This window comes from Drosophila yakuba, chromosome 3R (genome assembly GCF_016746365.2).
Source record: "Drosophila yakuba strain Tai18E2 chromosome 3R, Prin_Dyak_Tai18E2_2.1, whole genome shotgun sequence".
In the NCBI taxonomy this organism is placed as follows: domain Eukaryota; kingdom Metazoa; phylum Arthropoda; class Insecta; order Diptera; family Drosophilidae; genus Drosophila; species Drosophila yakuba.
Genome location: NC_052530.2, coordinates 11714690 through 11730560, shown reverse-complemented (window position 1 = coordinate 11730560; position 15871 = coordinate 11714690). Strand labels below are relative to the sequence as shown.

General features: G+C 41.1%; 1 long non-coding RNA gene across 2 annotated transcripts; it reads right to left on the bottom strand.

The window, feature by feature from the left end:
- Positions 1-280: 280 nt before the first annotated feature.
- Positions 281-15047, bottom strand: LOC120322036. Of its 2 annotated transcripts, none has more exons than XR_005561827.2 (2): positions 9406-15047; positions 281-5007 (listed from the first exon to the last, which is right to left on the bottom strand). It is a non-coding gene; the product is annotated as an uncharacterized LOC120322036 (long non-coding RNA). The 2 variants fall into 2 exon arrangements; XR_005561826.2 differs by having other exon boundaries at positions 10499-15047.
- Positions 15048-15871: the final 824 nt, after the last annotated feature.

The window sequence follows — 15871 nt, the reverse complement described above, 5'->3', positions numbered from 1 at the left end:
ACACACACCGAGCCACGTATATACTATTCGCTTCGCGGCTATAAACTAAAAAGTCAAACTACTTTGGTCTAATGCTGAAGCGCAACTGTCAGCTGCTCGGGCCGTTCAAAAAAAGCTAGCTGAGATAAGGCAAAAAAGCGAAGAGAGCGCGCTTTCGGTTAAAGCTCTCTCCTCCCACACACACACAGAGGCACACACATGCAAGCGAACAGCGGAAACCGAAAGCTTCTGCAGTTGCACATGACGCAAACAAAAACTATCTAGCTCTCTTTATCTATTCTTGGCCTTCTCTTTCGCACTAGCTAGCTGCCTTCGTCTCGCTCGCACAGTTGCAGTTTAATGTTCAAGGTGATGTTTCGCTGTGTGCGTGCGTGTCCGTGTGCATGTGTCACAGTTTTTTTAGTTTTTCGAATTTTTTTTTGTTTGCAAGAGAGATTCCACAATTATGCGAAATTATCGATCAAATTTTGCTCTAAGGTCAACCTTAAATTGAAAATTCCGCTTTTCCGCGGCGAATGCTTCGCCTGAGGCCAACAGCTGCTATCGCAATTGTTAATGTTAATCTCGTCATGCACGACCTGAAGCATTTCGTGTGATTAGTGCCCGTGCTGTCATTACAATATTAGTTCGATAAAACGAGAGCTGCAGGCACACGATCTTGGGCGATAAATGATTTCAAGTGCGCCGACAGCCCACAGTGCACAGTGCACACAAACCCTATGCATTTAATCTATCTGTTGGATCCCACAACGAAATTCACAAGCTTGGCCATTTTATGCAGCTGGATGGATGGGAAAATATTAAAATACAATTCTACCGATCAAAATGTATAGTCAATAAATAAGTTTCACGTTTGAAATAAGAATACAGGTACAAAGAAGTTTAAAAATTGCAATGCAAGAATTTTAGTTATTAATGCAAAATGTCTATTCAATCATTTGGTGAATGAAGATAGATTATAGAATCTTTCGATTTCAGCAAAATCTTTTGCTTATAGTATAAAATCTTTTATAAATATTCAAAATGGTTAAAAAGCTCAGAAGGTTAGAAGCAGCTTTTGTCTTGAAAATCTTTTACCAATGAAAGGTAAACCACTGTTTTTTTACGAACGAATCAGTGTGATGGCTCAAAAACGTATTCAACTATAATTGTCCCCCTGGATTAATGATTTAATTTGCTGACCATAAACTTGTTATTTCCGATGATGTATGTATTAAATCAAGAGCTTGATTTCTATATCCCTCGATTGCGTAAGCCACAGCGCTCAGCTTGGCCATTGTCTATAATTTTAGTGCGAGTTTTTATTGAATTCGACGGCATTTTATATGTAAGCACTTCAATCCCAGCTAATCTCGTCATAAAACTGGTCATGAGGTCACCGAAAGGCGAACAAAATGCACAGTGTGGCAATAAATGTGGCTTTAATTACCCTGCAGATAATTGTTTGGCCAGTCCAGAGGGTAGAAATTGATTTCATTCTGTGAGTTGACTGAAAAAATCATTGCACTTCTGTCACCCAGCGATTGCATAAGACCGAGCAGAAAAACAGAGACTCTTAAATGCACACGTATCTCTACTATACACTATATACTAGTATACTATGTATGTAGGAGAGAGGGGGGGAGAATTCGCTCGGGCGGAAAATCAATTTCGCTTTCCTTGACCTCAAGGGAGAAAAGAAGGAGGAAAGACAAAGGGGAGTGTCGACAAAGGATAATTGACGGTCATTTGAAATGCAAAAGTGACAAAAGTGGCTGCATTGGCTAGCAGGCAAATGTCGAAATAATGTCACCAAGTTGCCTTTGCCATTGCCTTTGCATTTGCTTTTGCTATTGTCTATGCACAGCTGCAGTTTGCCGTTTGGACCAAGAACAAGAACACTCAGAATCTTGGCCAAATTCAATTCGCAGCGCATTTCGGTAGTTGGTGGTAGGTGGTGTTGGCAGTGGTGTGGGCCGAAAAGACGAAGCGAAACGAAAATAGAAAATGCCAAATGGCTTTGCTTTCGTTTTGCAGCACAAGTGCACACGCGACTGGGTGAAAACCGCGAAAACAGATGCAGAAGATTGGGTGAAAATCGGTCGAAAATAAATATAGTTATATTAATCACAAACAAACAAAATCAATTTGCAGCATGAACATCTTTTTTAATTGTTTGTGCCAGCCAGTCGGCGATTTCTAAATCAGATTTCAGATCGCTGCGAATTTCACTCATTACTACGGACTGTTTGCTATTTGTGCGGCTCATAATTAATGATTTCAAGAGTTTTCAGAGCGTTGCATTCGATGCGCCCATAATCGCACCTCAAAGCCCCAAATCCCCAATCTGCCGATGTGTGTGGATAGTGGATAGTGGATAGTAGATAAGATATGTACATTTAAATCAAAAAGAAAATCGGAGCAAGCGGAAAAACCAAAGGCAAACGAAAAGCGAAATTATAATTATTCAGAGAAATGTGTAACAAGAAAATGCTGAGTATAATCATATGCAATTTTTGTCTTCTCACTGATTAGTTTCTTAAACGATTCTTAAGTCTTAAGATTATTTTATTCAAATTCCAATTTATCTCTTTTCACTGTTTCATTAATTGTTTTTTGGTTATTTTTTTTTGGGGAGAAATGAATACTTTGTTGAATCGAACTGAAGCTTATGGCTAAGAGAACATCATTTTAGTATGGCAAAATTAGGTTCGTAACGAAATGTAATAAACGTGTAAACGAAATGAAAATCATTGATAAATTGGACTTGCAAAACAAATGGTATTATCCTGAGCAGGAAACTGGTAGACGTAGAATCTGAAGACGCACTTACCCTCCAATGAAGTTCGTGGCACATTCTCGGGGGCGTTCTCGTTATCCTTGGAGTTTCTGGAGCAGCAAGGACGCCAAACGGCCACTGGATACCACCAGCTGTGTTCACTTGCTTGCATTTCATTCAAAGCGAGCACAGGGTGTATCCCAATGGCAGTTGCATATGGAAAATTCGCTTTTCGCGAAAAGCTCAGCAGAGACACAAACCGTTTTTCCCGCTTTTCACCAAGCTGCAGGCAAAGTTTTTGCAAGAGTTAGATTCATTTAGCTGCACTTTTATAATACACGTTTTACAATTTCTTCACTTCATAAATCACTCATTTCGGTTTTTACTTTTATTTCACAATGCGATTATTAAGTAAAAATTTACTTGTATTGATTTTAATTCTATTGTATGCATCGAATCAAATCGCTTGTTTTTGAATTTATAATTTCAGTTGAACGCGAGCTAAACCATCTTACACATTTGTTTTAATTTCACAACTAAATGCAAAGCCACTCTGAGTGCATTAGAAACAAAAAGATGCCGTATATTTTGAAACCTCATTAAAATTCAGCAAATTGCATTCGAAATTTCGTTTCCATATTTATTTTGAATTTGCCTGTCTTGTGATTTTCTGAAAGTCCACCCACAAATCAAGAAACCACGGTACTAAACATGAATTCTTTACCTGTTTTATATCCCATTTATATCCCTCTTCAATCTTTGAACGGTGTTATTTCCTGAATTTGTCTCGATATTTAATTTATTGCACTTGTGCCATCTGTGAAGTTTTCCGCTGGTCCAAGTGGACCTCTTTTCCGTGTGATAACCAAAGTGTTTTTGCCGTGCATCTCGTTTCCTTGGTTTCGGCTTCAAACAGCTGCCAGCCGACTTGTGGGTTGCTCTATATAGCCGAGTGTACTTGTACATATGTACATACATACATATATACGTTATATCCCCGATCCCCCGAAATGGGGCGAGTGTTTCCAATATCCTGCTGCTGCCCACGCGTACTGCTGCATGGGTGTGGAAAGGTCAAGGTGCAGGATAACAACAACAACAACAACAAAGAGTGTTGCATATGGCAGCTACGAGTGAGTATTTGTGTGTCCGTGTGCGGAAAAGAGCTTCGTTCGTGTCGTTCTCAGCTGGTTAATTATTCAAATTTAATTGCCATATGCTGGCGTGCGTCACTTGACTTGAGTTTTATGTAAGTACACACAACAAAGCGACAGCGACCATATTGTTTGTATTTTTCTCCCATTTTCGGGCTGTGTGCTAATCAATTCTCCACACCTGATTTCGCCATTAGGGCGACGCGCCTTTAAAATGAACTTGGAACGAACCGCACACGGCGACACACACAAACGAACGAACGAACAAACTGAAAATAACAGCGAACAGGATACTGGGCACACGGGGGATAACTAGGCGTATGCGTGATGCTGACCTCATCGGTCGCCCGCCCGTCACCGAATAAACTTGGCCAACTTGGCCAACGGGGAAGCTGCAGCTGGGCTCGCACAGGTGGAGGTCACGCCCCCGCCCCACTGCCCACTGCCCACTGCCTACCGCCTACCGTTTCCCCTTTTTCCGCTTTTCACTTCGCCTCCTATCCCCTTAAGTATGCAACAGTATGTGCCTACAACAAAACAGCTAACAGTTGGCCGACGCCGGCAGCGACGTCGACTGCGCTGCCTTAAGCCGCCCACGCAAAAGCTTTCCAGCACTCCCGCGAAAAGCAAAAGCTGCGGGAGCGAAGCTTGCGCTCTGCTCTGACTTTGTTTTTGTTTAACTCAATCAATGGAGAACACTCACACATACCTGCTCCGCGGTCTCTCTCTCTCTTCCGCTCTCTCTCGTTTTGCCGGCAGTAAAAAGTTTTCAAGTTCAAGTCGCTGAGAGCGAGAGCGCATGTCTGGTTCAGATAGGCTGCCTCGCTCGCGCACCCACACACTCCCGTGCAGTTGCATTTCGATTGTTGTTCCGCCTTTTCGCTTTTTGCTGTCGTCATGCAAAAATCAACGAAATCTCCTTTTACCCCCTCTGGCCCGCTCGGGTGGCCCAGTGGGTGGTGGTGGTGGTGGGTGGCTGCAGGCGGCGGGTCAGTGGGCGTTGTACAGTGGGCCATCCAATCCTTTCGACTTATCGCCGCTCAGCTGAACTGAACTGTCGCTAATTAAATTTCCATGCTGACGCAGCTCGCTACCCTAAAAATAAACAAACAAAGAGATTTTTGTTTAGAACACCATCGATAAAATGCACGCCAACATTATCGATTCCGCCGCATATTGGTCCGTCTATAAACAAACATTTCGCTTTGCCATTCGTTTGCACATTTTATGAGGGCGCAATTTTTGGCGGAATTCGCACACATCACCACAACATCCACTTGAAATATATCTAGATAAAAGCGCAGTGGGTAAATACAAACATTTGAAAATGTTATACAATAAACATTTGTAATACAGTGATTTAAATTTAATCTTTTATTAAATTGATCTATTAATCTCCAAGATTTTTGGCATTCTACAAACTATTCAGGGTTTTCTTGTACATATTTACGTCGAAGAACATATGTACCAATATATCTATAAACAATGTCATAGTTACTCATTATTTTGTATATTTTCAATTGGGTGTATCCCCACCATTGCCCAACCTAAAGCATTTGTTTTCCCTGCTGCGCAGTGTGATCCACCCTGTTTTAAAACTCAGGGGGAAAATAGAATTATATTTTCTGGGTTCGCCTGTCGTCGATTCCCCACCCTAATGAGCGCCCACTCAAGGTCTTTTCGAGTGCATTGCACATTGCATATTGCACTGCTGGTGCAACGAACTCGCCGCTATGCAAAATGGAATTTAGTTTAATGTGCTATTTATGTACTATGCGCCATGGCTGCAGACAAAAATACTTCTCTTTATTTAGAGAATATTAGAAATAAAGATGCATAAAACCATAATTTATGCAGTGTAGTTTATTAGTGTTACTAAGCTGCTGTTTAATTTCGTTTGCAACACTGGATAATAGGTTTTTAAACTAGATAAAGCACACAGCAACACCTAGCCAATTGTTATTCTTGGTCAGTGGAATATTTTGAGCAATGCGCGGAATCGATTTCAAGGTTTGGGGGATCGAAGTTCCAGCTTTTTGCTGTGTTTACCGTTGAGCTACGAGTCCATTAAGTAGGAACACGCTGCCGATTAATTAAATGGCCCACAGAAATTCTCGTTTTGCTTTGGCAGGTAGTCGGTCTGGTCGAAAGGGGACTGGCGGGACAGCGGGAGGCGGTGATTGCAGTCGCCACTCAGCGTAATCATCAACATCAATTCAATTAAAGCTCCATGGTATAAGCCGCGCGTGTGTGTGTGTGCATGTGTGTGTGTGTTCGCGCGAAAGATAATAAAACTGAAAGGCAAAACGCATAGAGCAATAATAAGTGCGAATAAGTGTCGCAAAGCGAGCGATGAAATCAACTTTATCAACTCTAGCTACACATAAAAAAACAGTTTAAAGTTCTTAAACTCATATTTCATCATATATAATACATATTTCCTTCTTTAAAATCTTTTTAAATCCTAAATTCTTGAAAAAAGTATGTAATTTGGATGTAAAGACTTTTCTTTTTGTGTAGATGAGACCCCATCGTGCGCGTGAAAGAGAACGGCTGATGTTTGCTCGTCTTTTATTCGATTGCCAGTGGATGTTTGCCGCCGCCGCTTTTTGTTTTTACGTTTCGTACTTTTCGCCTCTCCTTTCACTGTGCTTGGTGTCTCTGCTTTTTGCTTTTTTTACTGCTTTTGCTTCCTCTTTGTTTGCCGCCGCACGTGTAGGCGTCTCTTTCTCACCAAACTCGTTTGCCACACACACACTGACGCACACAAATGCACTTGGGTACAGCACAGCACTATGGTAACTACATATTGCTAGCCCGCTCGCACTCTCGGCCCAAGTGCTGTATGTACAACTAGTATCTTAACCTTGAACTTGAAACACACACACACGCGCTTACATACAGGAGCGCCGAAGAGAGAGCGACACACTGAACGAAGCTTTTGTGTGTGTGAGTGCCGCTCTCTTTCTGCATAACGCTCTCTCTATCTCTCTCGTTCTCTGTGTTTGCCCATTTCGAACTGCAGCTTACGCGATGCATACGTAATATGGCGAACACCTGGGCCGAGGCATCATCTTCTTCTAACCTTATTTAGACTGCCCACCTCAGCACCGACCCCCCAAAAAATCACCCCTTCCATCAACATCCCCAAATACCATCTATGGTGTATCTAACTCGCATCCGAATGACGCCACTGGGCAAAAAGTGCACGGAAAAAAAGGCATTAAACAATAAAGTAAGCATTAAACAAAACGTTTCTCGGAATAAGGTTGTCCAGATTCTGTTTTATCACTAGCTAACTTTATCACTAGATAACTTCTTTATTAGGAAACTTGAGCTAAACTTAAGACACAAATTTTCAATCATAAATAACGTTAATAAGTGGACTTTTGATAGTCTATTGATATTTTAGCTATGTATGTATATAATGTTCGGTAAAATCTATCATATTTTTGATTTTTGAACATATTAGAAGTTTATTACGTATACGCCATGATCATCCTGGAACTAAATAAGTTAATCAGGCGTTGTCTGGGAACTAAATTAGATTGTAATTCAATTTGTCTTCAATAATTTGTAGATAAGTAAACTGGAATGTTATCAAAAGAAAAGAATTCTGATAGATACTTTTTAAGTTCATAAGCTAAATTGGTTACAACGTAATGGATGTGGTTGAAATATACACTAATAGTGGTTTTATTTCAGCATTTCTATGTCTCAGATCATAAACATCCGATCGATTTCCAACGAGTTTCTTCTCTGTGTACCGTAAAGATGACTTTTTCCCCCCATTGCCCACCCATGCCCCGTTCGCATCCCCTTGCCCGCTTCCGTAATTCCGTAATGAGTGTGGGCTGTACGGAGATGGGGCGAGAGTTACGTAAACGAATTTCGAAATCCCATTTACCCACACGAATACGTATGCAGATGCACACATCGATGAACCCGTATCTTGTGCAAACAAAAGCGGCACGCAAAGCTAAACTCGAGTCAAGTTCAGATACAAAAATATCGCATTGTGTAGGTTTGCCTGTGGTTTTTCACTGGCCGAATGGGGAAGGGGGTTAGGGGGTTAGGGGAACGCCGGAAAATTGCACTTGGATCTTGATTGACTGCATCGCATAGCTGAATTTTGAGTGCCGCCTTTCTGGGCGAATTGCAGTTTACAATTTCACAGAATTGCATACCGCACTCGGCCGATCGTGTGTCAGTAGATAATCTGAGTCACATATATACGAACGACATCTGTACATCGGTTGGGTATAGCAATATAGAATATAGTAGCGCCGATCTGCTGATGACACGTGATGCAATCTGAAATCAACAGGCTGACTGGCCGATCGTAAAGCTACAAACGTTATCCGAATGCTTAGCAATTCTATAAACGACTTGGTAGTAAACACGGTTTTTACGACCCATTAAACTGATAGATGCCATAAAGTTAAATAAAGGTATCGATTGTCGATCTCGTACTATGTCTCATAGAACAAAGACGTATCTGAAAATTAGTTACTTCGATGTTGCTACAAATATACGCTAAGTAAAAGTTAACGTTTTAACGCTTGCATTTATTCTGCGAATTCATTTTCTGTGATACTATTAAGTTATTTTTTTGAATTTTCAAATTTGTTTATAATTAAATCAAAATCAAACCGCTGGAGAGTGAGACTCCATTAGCGACAATTGCCAGCAAATTAGTGTCTAATTGTTTTTGCCGAGTGAAGTCATAAACAACTTGGGAAGCTGACAAACAAAATGGCAACACACACACACAACTCACACACTCGCACGCAAGTGGAGCCATCATCATTTCGCGCAAAGTTCCTCAGAATCATAATTCCCTTTGGCCAAATTCCGATTGGGTTTCGTTTTGGCTTTTGGTTTTTTCTTTTGACTTGTACATATATAAACGGAACTGTTTAGAAGCTTTTTCGCATTTGTTTTGTTTATTTTCGCTACCATTGTGGCTTTTTTTTTTTGCGATTATGTGTTTTTTCTTGGGTTGGCTTAATTTGTGTTGTTTATGTTATAAATAAATTTTGATATTTCTGCAAATTCCGGGCAAAGGAAAACAAATGATTGGGAGAGATGGTCATTGTGTGCGTGTGTGTGGAAGAGAGAGAATTTTTGCAAACAGGGGTGTAAGGGGTTTTTTTTTGCAAGGGGTTGTAGAAAAAAAACAATATTTTCTACCTCAAAAGTACAACGGTCTTCATTTTTAACATAGATATATTTCTAATAAATGTTTAAATTTAAAAACACTGGATAATAATACACCAAATGAAGTATCCAATCGAGGGCTCTACGCATTTCAAACCACTCATCCCCTTTTGGCGCGCCCCTGGTATTAAAACTTAGCTTTTAGCAATTGTTGACTGTATTTTCCACAATCACGAAAAGCGGTGGGTGAAAGGGCGGCGGCGGGGGTGGCGTTGTGCCTTTGATGACGCCGTCAAAAAAAATGTTAACTACGACGCAATTCAGTTTACTCACATTCTGTTGTTTTCTGCCACATTTCATTTTGTGTCTGTGTTTGCCAATACATTTTGTTTTTCCAACATGCACTTTGTTCGGATTTTCTGAGGGCAGAAGGATCGATTTTCCGCCAGGATATTGATGCGTCACTTTTTGGTCAAGAAACAAACTTAATCCGTAGGCGAATTTAATTTCGTTAACTTGTTTATGGAGGGCTTGTATTATTTTTATGAATTATTTATTGGCTTGGGTTCACAGGCAACAAATGCGATCGGTTGAAGGTGCCGCTGTTCAATGTCGCCATGTCTGCCATGGAAAGTTCTCGCCTCTGCCGCAGCGCAGTCTCTGCCAGCGTCGCCGTCGACGGCGACAGAGTTTCTATCTACTGAGAAAAACACTCTCTCTTTTCTCTCACTCTCGCTTCAGCGTACTGTTTCGTCAAGTTTTTTCGATTCTTCCTGTTCCTGTTTCTTGGGCCTGCTTTCGAGCAGTCTTGTCTTCCACTTTTGCCCTACTGCCCCATACTGCCCCTCTCGAGAACCCGAACCCGAACCCGAAAAGCACATGTGATTCTCATCGCAATGGCCTTCAAACTGGCTTGGCTCTCTCTTGCAAAATGCTCCACTCTCCCTCACCCTCTCCACCGTTCTTTCATTCATTATTCTACTCCTCCCCTCATATCTCATCCCTAAAATGTATCTGTATCTGCGCACTTTTATCTGTGTTTGCAACTCACTTTTGCTTTTTGCGGATTCCTGTTTTTATTGCGACGCTTTTGCTAGCCAAAGCAAAACAAAACAATTCGGCTGAACAACAATTTCAAGGGTTCGGGGGTTGTGAGATCCTCATCCCTTGATCCTAGCGCAAAGCTCCACGGAGCTTTCAAAGCTCGAGCAAGGAATTTGAGTATAAGGACTTTTTAAACTGGCTGCTTTGATTACTTGGAACTTTAGATACTAATGTAAAAGGATAATTACTCAATACATCGACAAATATTTCGTGTGCATATGCATATTTAAAGCAGGTGAAAAATCATTAGGTGCTGGCTGACGAAATCGACAATCTTAAAAAGTAGATGTCATTTTCAATTATTTTCTAAAACAATGCTCACCTTTTATGATCCCATTTGATATCTTATTCATTTATGTACTTTTATAGTTTCACTGACTTTTTCCAATTGGTTTTTAATTGTTGCATCTTTGTGTAAAATATCACTTGTTTTGGGGCACGTATTTAAAATTGTTGTGAAATGCGCTTGCAATCTCAGATCCATTTCGTTTTTTTATTTCCGAGTTTTTGCGATCACACCATAGAATGCACTTATGTTTGGAGTAATTACCGTTTCGTGTGTTTATCTTCGATTTTTTTTATGATATGACAGGCGGCACTTCACGTAGAATTGAGCACAATTAATTTCCAATTATTTTGCATTGTGTTTGCTTTTCCATTTTGATTGGTCTGGTTTTTGACTGATTCAATTTCGCTGTTGATGTCATTTGCGTGTCTAAATTGTTACGAATAATGGAGGGATTGTTTGTTGGCTCTTTTTGGAGGTGCAGTACATTTTGTTGTGTTTTTAGAATTCTTCTGCTTCCGATTGGGGGTTTTCAGGGAATGGAGCGTTGTTGGCAGTTCGCCTGCCGCCGTTTCAATGCCAACGCGCAGCACAGCAGAAAATGACAGAGCCGTCGTCGTCGCGGCTGCTAAAAAGTCCGAAAGCTTCCGACGCGAAGAGAGAAGAAACGAAGTGGTCAAAGTGTGGGAGAAAACGTGAAGAATGGGGCCCAGAAGAAAGCAACATACACATATGTATGTATGTACATATGTATTGAAAGGAGCTGGGCGTCCCACTGCCAGAGCAACAAAAAAACACAGATGTACTCGCATGTGTATATGTACATTGCATTTGAAAGCTAAAAGGAAACTCTGGCGAGCTCAGCTCAAGTTCAAGAATGTTATGTCATAAAGCGGGGAGAGAGCGCAACCTGAGGTGGTGGTAGTGTAAGTGCAAGTAAGCAGCTCTCTCGCAGTAACACACACATGGGCAGGTATTCCTCATCTGATCCCCTTTCGCTCTCGCTCGCCCTCTCCATCGCCGTCTCCCTCTGCAGCCCTACCCCTCCCCTCCCCACAACGGCTTCCCTTTTCCCATTCTTGGCATGTACTTGCAGTTTAAGTTGTGCAGTCTGCCCTGACGCGCCTCGTTTACTGCCACAGTGGTACAGTGGTCACCCGATAGAGGTGGTCCTCACAAAATAGTGATCTTTAGGGAGTTTAGATTTATGACTTCTAATAGGAATTTTTCAGCTCTCTATAATTTCCAACTAGATTACATTATTGGCGCTCGAATGATGTGAAAGGGCTTAACAAAGTAAAGCTATTAGCTGCTAGCTTTTTCAGTTGGTGCACTCGCAAAATGATTCAAAGGGTATTTACTAAACATCATTTTAGCATTGCTCACCAAATCGTTTTTTGTAACAGTTCCTTCCCAAGGGCGCCCACTGTATGTGCACCGATTGCGCTGTGTATCTGCTGGGCTTTTCGGTTCGTGTTCTGGGCCTGGGCAGCGAAATGTATATAATTAGCGCATTTATTGACTAACTGCCGCTTGCAACACAAAATGCTCGTAGTGATAGGAGGGAAATACAATAATTACTTGGCTTACTGGCCCTGCTAAGTGCACGGAAATTTGCTGTCATATATCTGACGTAGGTGGGACCTGCTAATACCTATGTACATACATATGTATGTACATAAGTGCATTGTGCACGATGCTTGGTCATGCGATTTCGATTTCGATGGACAAATGTGCGTCTGCTGCAATTTTCCACCGGCTAAGCCAGCCCCCAAAATCTGCATCCCCACGAGGAGTGTGGTTGCGTCTCTTTCTCGCCTGCTACAGCCTTCTCTTTCGCTTAGCTTTTCTAGTCTCTTTCTTTCTAGTAGCACAAACATTGCTGGCATTTCGATTTTAAATTCTTAATTGAATTTGTTTGGGGGCGCTGGTGCATGTGTTGGTTCCGAGAGAGACCAAGAGAACTTTGTTTGTTTAATTGTTTAATTAAATTAAATGTGCCAAGTGCAACTCTTGCATAGCTAGGCACTTTGTAACGGTCGCATTCCCACAATTTCAGGTAAATGTATGTATTCCTGCGATGCATGTACATAAATGTATCTATATCATCGGCTATATGCAACAGATGTTAGTGCATGTCGGACTGGGGACTTTCATAACTTACTATCTCGTGCGCCGTTTTCTTATTTCTTATGTCATGCGCACCGCGCCGTTTTAAAGGGTACTCAGATACGGATACATATACCAATGCAGATACAGATACAGATACAAATACACACATGCGACTGCACTGGCGCACACCGAAGCTTATGTAGTGGCACATACTGGTATATACCCCATATACAAATATATAACTGCTCGCGCGATACTCACACAGCCATGGCTTGCACTTCCACAGGCACAGTCACCACCAACTGTTTGCGCCCACTTTTGCTATTCGCAAGCGAAGGAAACTTTTCTCTCGCTGGCACTGTGGGGAAATGAACAAAATTGCATTACAGCTAACGAGTGAATTTAGTTAGGAATAGAAATTTGCAAAGAAAATCGGAAAAGGTCTACAAATATAAAGAGTCCCAGGAAATGTTGTTATCTGTCAGATAACATAGAATGCCTATTGGACTTGAAATCACCATGTTTTTGTTTCGGATGTAGGTACTTCTCGAGTACTTTTAATGATAAAGAAAACATTCAAAAAAAGAAAACATTCAAAATTCATTGAGAAATTCTCTTATATTCATTCATTTAAAGGTTCAAAAAAATATTCTGTCTCCTAAGATAGAGACTTTTGATTTTAAAATCTACTAAGCTCAAGAAACTTCTGTTATAATTTTTGTTTTCTAATATAACAAAACCAGAAATACATTTCCTATCAAGTATACGTAATTTATGACCAAATTAGATGAAAATATCATTTTCTACCAAAAATATACCAAGCTGTGCCCAGTAGTGCCCGAAATCAGTTACTCGCCTGTAAGTCCGATTTAAATGAAGAGACGTATTTATATCCCCTGCGAGAATATATTTTTCTTTATAGTACTTGCTGTGCGGACCTAGCTTAGAGCGCATCTATTATAGATTGTGTATACTTTGGGGAGAAAATACAGAGAACACAGAGTGGGAGGGCAACATTTCGCCAGCACTGTGTAGGTAGGTGCTGGTTCAGTCGATTTTGCTGCTGCTGTTGCTGCTGCTGCAACAAACGCCCTTTCCCTTACCCTTCCCCTTTTTGCAGCGCATGACTGTAGTAGGTGACCTTGACAGTGAACTTGAAATACATGCTACAAGGATTCGCTCTGCCTGTCCGTATGTGTTTGTGTGTGTGTGCATGTGCGTGTGTGAAACGCCGTGGAATGGAACGGTGAGCAAAAGAGAGAGAGAGCTTTCGCCAAAGTGCAGCTGTGTGAGGGTGGTGAATTGGCTGTATACCAGTATATAGAGGGCAAATGATTCATCGCTACTTGCGACGCGTTGTCTGCAGTCGGTGTTTGTGAAATATGTGCCAGAAATTTCGCTTTCATGTTTCGCCCATTGCAGGAGGAACGCAGAAACAGAATCGGGAAACAGAAAAATAAGAGCCAGAGGGTAGCTTTTATGCAACGGCAAAGCTAATGGTCAGCATATGTTGGTCGTTGCACTGGACGGACAAGTGAGCCAAATGACTCACATTTTCATAGCCACTTCCACTTCCAGTTCCATTTTCATTCCAATTCATATTCCCATTCGCATTTCCACTTCGATTTCAATTTCATTTGCGTTTGCTATATTCTGGCATTTCCCTGGCCCACATCGACATTCATATTGTGCATTCAACTTTGACATTTGGGGGTTTATAGCACTTTTATGGGGGAGGGCCGGTGGGGTTGGGATTTATGTGTATGTGCTGAACCATCTTCAATCACTTCCCTCTACGAAAAGACCATTGCACATTTTCTGGAAACGGCTTGGCAACGTGGCGTATGAGCAATATTGTGCCATTTTTTCATGTTGATACAGGAAATTGCTGTGACCCAATTGGTGTTTTAATAACAAAGCTAATCACTTTTCTCGATCATAAATCAGTTAACGGGGAACCCAAAAACGGCAAGCGATTTCCATAAACTTTGTAAGTTTCAGCGCCAGTTAATCAAAATGCATTTCAAGCATGTAAATGTTATTTTGAAAACCAATTAACACGAACACTCACCCTCAACCGCTAAGTTGCACACACCGACGTGTAAGCAAAATAAACACACGAAAATGCTGTTGGAAATGGTTGCTAAAATTATAAAATAGACTACGGAAAAATGCGGTGAAACTGAAAATTGTATCCGTGCGATAATGAATTCGTAGGCAAGCGGAGATAAAAAGATGCAAACGTGGGCAGAAAACATGCGATAGAAGCTGTGAATGCACTGAACAAAATGTAAATCACCTAAAGGAAGCATCTTAAAAGTTAAATACTTTAAAAATTCATCGATCTGCAATTGGCATTATATAAGAAATACAAAAATAAATATTAAGTATGATATATTAGTTGTCTTAGCATGTGCAGTCTTTCTTTTCGCATTGTGTACATTCAAATGGAAATGTTTCTGCAGGCACCTGTGCAGTTTGTCAGGTGGATTAGTCCAAAAGGCAAGAGAAGCCAAAAACATGAAATTGCATTTGAAAATCTAATTATTTTCGGTAGTTTTCCATATCTGCCAAAAAGAGCGAGCGACAGAGAGAGCGATAGAGTGCACATCACATGAGCGATTTGGTTTGTATGTGTATGCGGTAACCTTGAGATTCTTAGTACCTCGCTGGAAAGGGAGGGCCTGCTTCAGAGGGAGCAAGAGATAGCGAGAGAGAGAGAGAGTGCGAGAGTGGGGGAAATGCAATTTGCCAATTGCGCTTGTGTGCGTTCAAACTTTTCGCTTTGGCACATTTCCTTGCGACGTCTGGCCATCTCGCTCGCACACTCGCCATCTCGCTCGCCAAGCATCTTGTTTTTGTTGTTTGTTTTTCGCTCGGTGTTTGTTTTTTCCCTTTACTTTTTTCGCTTTTCGAGCGCAAATGCAATTCACGTTCAAGGCCATGCCAGAGATATATGTACATAAATAGAAATATATATGGTTATATATAAAAGTGTGTCAATGTGTTTGCGCGCATCGTCAGTTGTCAACTATTTTTCAGTACAGCCACAGATACAGATACAGATACGAATTGCACACACACACAGCCGCAAGTGCACACAATCAATAAAGTGCAACTTCTCGGTTTTATCTCTCTTCCGTTCCTTTCTTTTGTGTCCCCTTTCCTTATCGTCGTTTGTCTTTTCACTTCGTGTTTGCCAAACATTAAAAAAATAATCTAAAATACAGCAAGGGGAAACGGAAAGACTTGCAGCGCAGCGCATTTCCTAATAAAAATCAAGGAAATTAGGATTAG